General features: G+C 37.8%; 1 long non-coding RNA gene across 2 annotated transcripts; it reads left to right on the forward strand.

The window, feature by feature from the left end:
- Nucleotides 1–764: 764 nt before the first annotated feature.
- Nucleotides 765–4,843, forward strand: LOC124159460. Of its 2 annotated transcripts, none has more exons than XR_006864967.1 (5): nt 765–906; nt 1,037–1,170; nt 2,583–2,738; nt 2,814–3,056; nt 4,389–4,843. It is a non-coding gene; the product is annotated as an uncharacterized LOC124159460 (long non-coding RNA). The 2 variants fall into 2 exon arrangements; XR_006864966.1 differs by having other exon boundaries at nt 2,814–2,910.
- Nucleotides 4,844–7,405: the final 2,562 nt, after the last annotated feature.

The raw sequence follows: 7,405 nt of genomic DNA on the forward strand, positions 1-7,405 counted from the left end.
TGTGTCAGAGTAATTTTCCCCATTAAGCTTAATGGAAGTGGGGCGACGCGCTCCGTCTTTAATCGGATTTTTGCAGTAATTTTTGTAGTGAGAGTCGTAGATTCAGTTTTATTCGGCTTTAGCAATGAGGCCTGACCGGCGTTGCTGTGTCCCTGGGTGGAAAGGAGGCTACTATTGCCAAAAGAGACGTAGTAAGGAGCTGGGCGTACGCAACGAAAGCCTCTTCCAAGCAAGGGTAAGTAAATCACCTATTTTTGGTAGATTTTGATGAAATTATTAAAAATTGAAACTATTATTTATTACCGGACTCAAGGTTAATTCCATGAGCCCAACAAGTGATTGTGCCGTGAAGCTTTGGATAGAAATGCAATGTAGCGGCGTGTCTTGGTCGCTGTGTGTGGATGCCGGCATGATTACAATGTTCCTTTATGAATATGCTTTCAAAGACCAGGAGAATGCAAAGAAATTGGTTTTATCTTTTAAAAAAGCTGTGATTATAGTATAATACTGCTCATTATTTGGAATTATCATGTAGAAACTCACGAGGTCTAGATTCTGGCATTCGTAATATGCTAATGGCGTCGTTGGTCGTCTTGCATTGTGGCAGGATTACTATTAATTTGCGCGTGAGCTTTGGAGTTATGTATACTTGTGTTATTTAATCGGAGCTGTTATTGGATGAATTTTTTTCAGAATGTTGCCCAAATGCAGAAATGGTGGCGGGTGATACCACGTGAACAGGGAGTTATCAGAACGAGATGTTGGCTTTAAGGACCACTTTCCAGAGGGATCAATTGAGCGGTGTACCGACATTAAACTTTTAGACGGTTCCATCGTCAAGTGGCCGGGGTCCAGTGCGAAAAAACAGTGGTGATAAATAAAAGCAGCGCTCTCCTAAAAGTTAAGGTGAAGTCCTCGTTTGTCGCTGATTTGTGGTTTTCCGCCTATGAAGTGTGCTTAATGCAATATATACATGTAGTGTCTGTGCAATCGCAAGCTGTGCTTTGAGTCAATATATTTTTATGGGATTTTTCAGGTGTTATTCTATGGAAGAGAGATGTCTATTCCTGAACTCAAAATTCTTAACCTCGCTGTTTCTCGTCTCATTGATGATGTGAATGAGTAACAGATATGTGCTGGTCTGTCTGTTCAAGCCGTCAATGGTGAAAGGTAATCATATTACTGTATTTGTTTACTGTAGTGTAGTAATTAAGTGAGCAGTTTCAAAAATACTCTTTCACTTTTGATGAATTTAATGCTGTTGGAGTGTCCTAATTCTGGTCTACATTTGTTATGCTACACCCACTGATTCTTCTGGTGTACCATGCAGTCGACGTTGGATTTACTAATGCGGCGTCATTTGTCCTATTCCTTTCTTGCCTCTTATATCCTTTTAAATCATGTTAGTAAATGTTCATGAAGTAATGGAGCTGGTGAAGAAATTAATTTCGTATTGTAATAGAAGAAATATAATCTATTGTAGATTATGTTTCTTCCCTTCTAATGTCAAATTTACTTTTACGTGGGAGGATGAAGGGAATACTCAGTAGCCTGTTGATGGGTGGGGCGAAATTACTTGATTTTGTTTGCCTTAAGTGCGTGAAATGCGATGCACATGATATGGTAATTGGCTTTATAATATTTCACGAATTTTTCCCAACATTTCCAACAAATTTCAGCAATCAATATCATGACTTAGGCCTGGTCTACAATGGGGTATAAGCTGTTAGTCATTTTTGTCTCCATTCACAGACTTAACCATAAGAGGGAAACAGTTAAAATTTGAGTGCCTGTATTATGTCTGACTCTGAATGCTTGTTTTCATAGTGCTTTTTTTCATGATACAGAAGTTTGCAGAGTTACTTTTTGTGAATGTAAGTATTCCACTCTATTAATGCTCTTATTATATTACTTATACTTACATACCAACTATTAGTTTCAATGCTTTTCACTTTAAGTGGCATGGTACAAGTATTTTCAGTGTTATCTACTCAGGATGATGATATTTTTTCCTTCTTATGTGTTAATTTCATTAAAATTCATTAAGTTATGAAATATTGCCCTCCCTGAAGGCTGAACATATATTCCCTTGGACGCTTATTTTTTATGCATTTCATATACTCTACGCCTTCACCTTTTTCTCAGTGTTTATTATGTAGACATAAGGCTGCAGTTAACTGAAATTCTTACCACCTGCGTTCAGTTAGGTGTGGTACTGCATTGATCACATTGGTTTCCAGCATGTGCTCTTATTGGCTAACTGTATGCCATAAAGGTGAACATTGTCCATCTTTTTTATGGCTGAAGTCCATCGTGGAATTCTATTTTGGCTCCTTATGGCTTATGTCCTTTGACTTATGTCTCACTGAACCAGCTCATTCACAGTGAATGCAAGTGTTGTCTGTGAAGGCCATGGTAATGTGTGTAGAAATTAGAATTTTCATGCCATCATATAATATATGATACTACATTTAAGCTATGACATGTTAGGGTTGATGATATGTGCGGATTCTTTGTTTTGGTGTTCCTAATATCTTGTCATTCATTCAGTTCCGTCTAGTATCTATTTCTTTTTATTTCAGGTTTATCTCTTTCATTTGGCACGAAGTGGAGTCATGTGGTACATCTACTACTTATTTGAAAGCATCAGCTATTGCCCCTCATAGTTGATTCAATTGATAATGGATTATGCCGTTCCTTCTCTTTGGCATTTAAGCTATTGGATGTCAGGGTTGATGGTATGTGTGCATTCTTTGTTTTGGTGCTCTAAATATCTTGTCATTCCATCTTATATCTATTTCTCTTTATTTCAGGTGTGTTTCTTTCATTTGGTATGAAGCATATTCATGAAACGCTACTCCGAAACATTTCAAAGGACAAAGATTCACCATCTATGCTGGTGTTGTTCAGGTACGTGGAGATGTGAGGTCAAGGCAGGTTATGGTAGCAACTAAGAAATATGTTCAATGAAAAAATGAGCAGTGAAATTTTTAATAAAACCACTCTTCAAGCAAATATTGCTCTGCTAAAGCTGCCTCATCAATTGCACTTTGATTGTAAGTTGAAATTTTGTTGAGACTTATACTTTTGATTTTTAAAATTGATTATGATCAAACCAAGTCTATAGCGCTACAGTAAAACCTCTATGTAGTGAACCTCTTTACATCATAAACCTTCATACCAAGGATACACCCCCGAGACGGCCTAACTATCTCCGCAAATCATACGGAGACAACTAGAGACCATTAATGCAGCCACGATTATGTATATGGATATTAGAAAAAATAATTTGGCTTGATTCACATATTGCCTCAGGTCAAAAATTGATGTTTTATAGCACCATGTTTTTGACGAAAAATTTTCTAAATTTTAGTGAAACATAACAGTTTAGAGAGTTTTTCAATATCACTTAGCATAACTTTCAATAAGTATTTGGAATCCTCATGACTTCTACAGTAGACGTGCAAATTTTCATAAGAATTTGATGAAAAGTATGGCTGAGACAAATTATTTCCCACTGGAAGTACAAGTGCCTCTGGAGACCGCATTCATTGATAAACTGTAGTTTCACCCAGACTTCAAATGTCGTGAAAAAAAACGAGTAGACATAGGCAAGAAATATTTTACACTGTTTCATTCCTACGTGGAAGAATGAAAATTGCCAACTTTCATCAAACTGCGAGTCGGTGGTACTGGTTTTTCATTGGAGGCCATTGTTATGGTTCTTACAGACTTGGGCCATGGTTACGTAAAATGGACAATAGAGGGGAAATTTCTCACCATTGACGTGTTGAGAAAGTATTGGTTTTGCCTTTATTCATAAGTTTTCATTAGTAAGTAGAGTTTTTCAAATTTTTGAGTCTTTAATTTTCTGTTGGTGGCGGTGGTTATTGGTGCCGCTGTCCCTTCAGTCATATGTGAAAATAAAACTTTTCCTGAGCATTCAAGTGGTGATTAACACTCGTATACCCTTTTGTGAAGTGGTAGCATATCAGACAGGGGCAGATCCAGGATTTTGTTCTGGGGGGCACAAGGATACCTCGTAATACAAAACGAATGTAATGATAATGGGCAACAATATTAACGCAATTAAAACTTTTGCATATTATTTAAGGGTCTGGGGGGGCACGTGCCCCCCCTGGATCCACCTATGACATCAGATTGTTACTTGATAGATTCCTGTGATAATTATGTAAAGTATGCATCTTTGGTAGTTATGTTTTCCGTGCTTTTCCTCCTTGATGGTTTTAATCATTGCTATTCAACTTTGCAACCTACCTCGTATTACCTTGAGTGAACTAACTCCTGCTTTGCATTGCTTAAAATTGCTGTTCATTATATGCATGCCCATGGTGTACACATTCTTATTTGCATTTTCAATATTACAGATCAATGTTACTAGCACCCATTGGCATTGTGAGACTCCTGCACCTTTCTTGAGCATATCTGTGGCTGTGGTGAACTGAGCTGAATCACATCCCACCCACTTCTGGTTTGGCAAGAGGCTACACAAGCAGCAGTTGCTCTAAGATATGCTTTGATTGGCCAAACATCGTCTATAAGAAAGAACATTGACTATTTTTCTTACAACTTATGCCCATTGTGGAATAGTATTTTGGATCCCTTCTGGAATATATATCATTGTAGTTCTACCATGAAAGTGTACATTAATTACGGCTGACTTCAAAAATATGGAAATGGAAGGGCTATTGTATGAGATAATGCTGGGGCGAGAAGAACCTTGATTGTGTCCGTGGAGTCAAAATTTTTGTGCTACATTTTTGTGAACTGTCTTTTGCACCACCTTTTATTATGTCAAATAAATATTGAGCATGATCTTCTATTTGACTTTATCTTTTGCTGCTCTTCTGTATGAGTTAACTTTTTTCAGCAACTTATTGTTGTAGAAGAATTTCACTTGAAGTGAAAGAACTATGGTTCGTTTATTTAAAAATTGTTCTGATAGGTTGCACTAATCTTCCGTAATTATTTCGCATTGCCATCAACTTCCTGCTACTCACTAATACTTCCTCCTTTTATGAATCAAGTTCTAAGGGTACTGTTTTTATATTAAATGGGTATCAATGTTCTGTGAAATCATAATTCGTATCCTTCCTAATAAGTGGATTACATCAAGTAATGTGATAGCTGTCTTTATTACATACCGTCTTGGTTGTTGTGCAGTCTTGAGGTGCTAGTATTGGAATTATTGGGAGGCATCACCTCTTTGTTGAGGAGAGTTGTTCATCTATGGCCATGGATCCATTGATCACAGTATAGGATATCAAAATATGTTATATTATATATATGTTTCCAGCTTAGGAATATTATTGATGCTTACGTGGGCGTAGCCAGGACTACCTGGAGGGGCAGGGGGTGGGAGAAGGATACCTTCCTCTGGGGAAAATGATAATATTTTATGCTATTTTGGGCCTTTAAATTATGAAATTTGTGGGTTGTCATGAAGCTGTTTTGTGAACAATGGTTAAGTAGAATAATTTTTTTACCTCGGTATGTTTTCCTTCAAAAAATAATTTGTTTGGGCAGGACGTGACACCGTGGCTTCTCCTTAGGAAGCTGAAATGCCCATGGTATGATGTAAAAGTTCTGGGCGTGATCAAGACGGTAGGGAGATAGCCAGTGCGTTAAATGTGGATGCGTCAAAAAATTGCTAATAATAGATTCCCCCTTGCTTTTCAGCTCTGATTTTTCATTTTGGTCAATGGTAGAAGTGGTCGGATTGTTTCATTTCAGTTGATAATGGCCTCACATGCTTTACTTGCGTGGTTAACATGATTTGCTGGCTCAGTTCAGGAATGCTGCCGTGTATGTGAATGCGTCAAAAAAAATGCTAATAACAGATTCCATCTTGCTTGTCAGCTCTGATTTTTCGTTTTGATCGATGGTAGAAGTGATCGGATTGTTTCATTTCAGTTGACAATTGCCTCACATACTTTACTTGTGTGGTTAATAGTATTTACTGGCTCAGTTACGTATTGCTGCCGTGTATGTGAATGCGTCAAAAAATTGCTAATAACAGATTCCCCCTTGATTGTCAGCTCTGATATTTCGTTTTGGTCGATGGTAGAAGTGGTCGGATTGTTTCATTTCAGTTGGCAAATGCCTCACATGCTTTACTAGTGTGGTTAATGTGATTTACTGGCTCAGTCCCCTATTGCTGCCGTGCATTTCGTCGTGAAAGGTAGATCTTAATGCCTAGTGGCGCCGCAGGTGGCGATATTTGAAAACTGAATATAATGCGCGCGGAGCGACAACAATTCTAGCGGCGGACTTGAGAATCCTCTATTGTAATATTCGTGGTTCCGATAAATTAAAACAAAACAGTATAAAGCATGCGACATCATAAAATAAATAACTTATAAAATATTTAAATCTATTAATTTTAACATTTGATGTTGCTTATTATTTTAATTATCCGTTTAGGTGCGATTAAAAAATTGATTTGTTACGCGGAAGAGCGAATTTTAATTTTAAGTCTTCGCGGAATAACTTTAGCGGAAAACAGTATCCTTACGCGAGGGTCGCGATGCAATTTTTCCAACCGTTTTCGCGCATAGACCTAGAAAAATCAACCCATGGTGGGAGGGGGGAAATCTGCTTCAAAGGTCATTCAAAGACGTCATCCGCAAGTTTGTCATCATTCCACGCAAGTATTGCATTATTCCATTGCCTCTCGTAACAGTCTGCTCCGCGACGTAAAATTGGGCAGTAGTAGGCAGTATTTTACTTCGCGCCTGCCTTAATTCGACGACTTCAGTAACTGCCCTACCCCGCCTCCTATCAAGTCCTACCCCCCTCTAGTCTAACCGTCGCGAACCTTGGTGTCATTTCAAGCAACTTATTTCTGGATTAGACAGCTGATAAACAAACCAAGCCTCTTCGTCAAGATCACCTTCTTCCTCAGCTGTTACGGAAATGGTGTAAGAAGAGAGTGCGAAGGAGACTACGAAAGGAAGGTAAAAACTCTTCGGATGGCCATTTACGTGAGTACGATAATGTTTTATTAGCGGTAGAACAATTCATAGGATAAACTTACTTTGAAAAAGTCATGCCGGCTATTTTATGATAATGTTAGTAATTTTTTTACTGGTTGTATCAGTAGGGTGGGAAGAATCGAAAAAAATAATAGGCATTTGTAAAATCTCGGTACTTGAGATGTGATTTTTTTCATCAAAATAGCAGTGCAACTAAAGGACGCAAAAATTGGTCGCTAACTGATCTCCATGACGGTCTTGAAAGCCTAAAAAATATTATTATTTAAATGAGATAATTTGCTGCATTTTTAAGTGGGTGGTTGAGTTGTACGTTAAGATTCAATCGCATTGCTGTTTTTGTGTTGCTTATGCCACTTTCCATATATTTACGGTTTCGGTAGTTCCACATA

This window comes from Ischnura elegans, chromosome 5, assembly GCF_921293095.1.
Source record: "Ischnura elegans chromosome 5, ioIscEleg1.1, whole genome shotgun sequence".
NCBI lineage: Eukaryota > Metazoa > Arthropoda > Insecta > Odonata > Coenagrionidae > Ischnura > Ischnura elegans.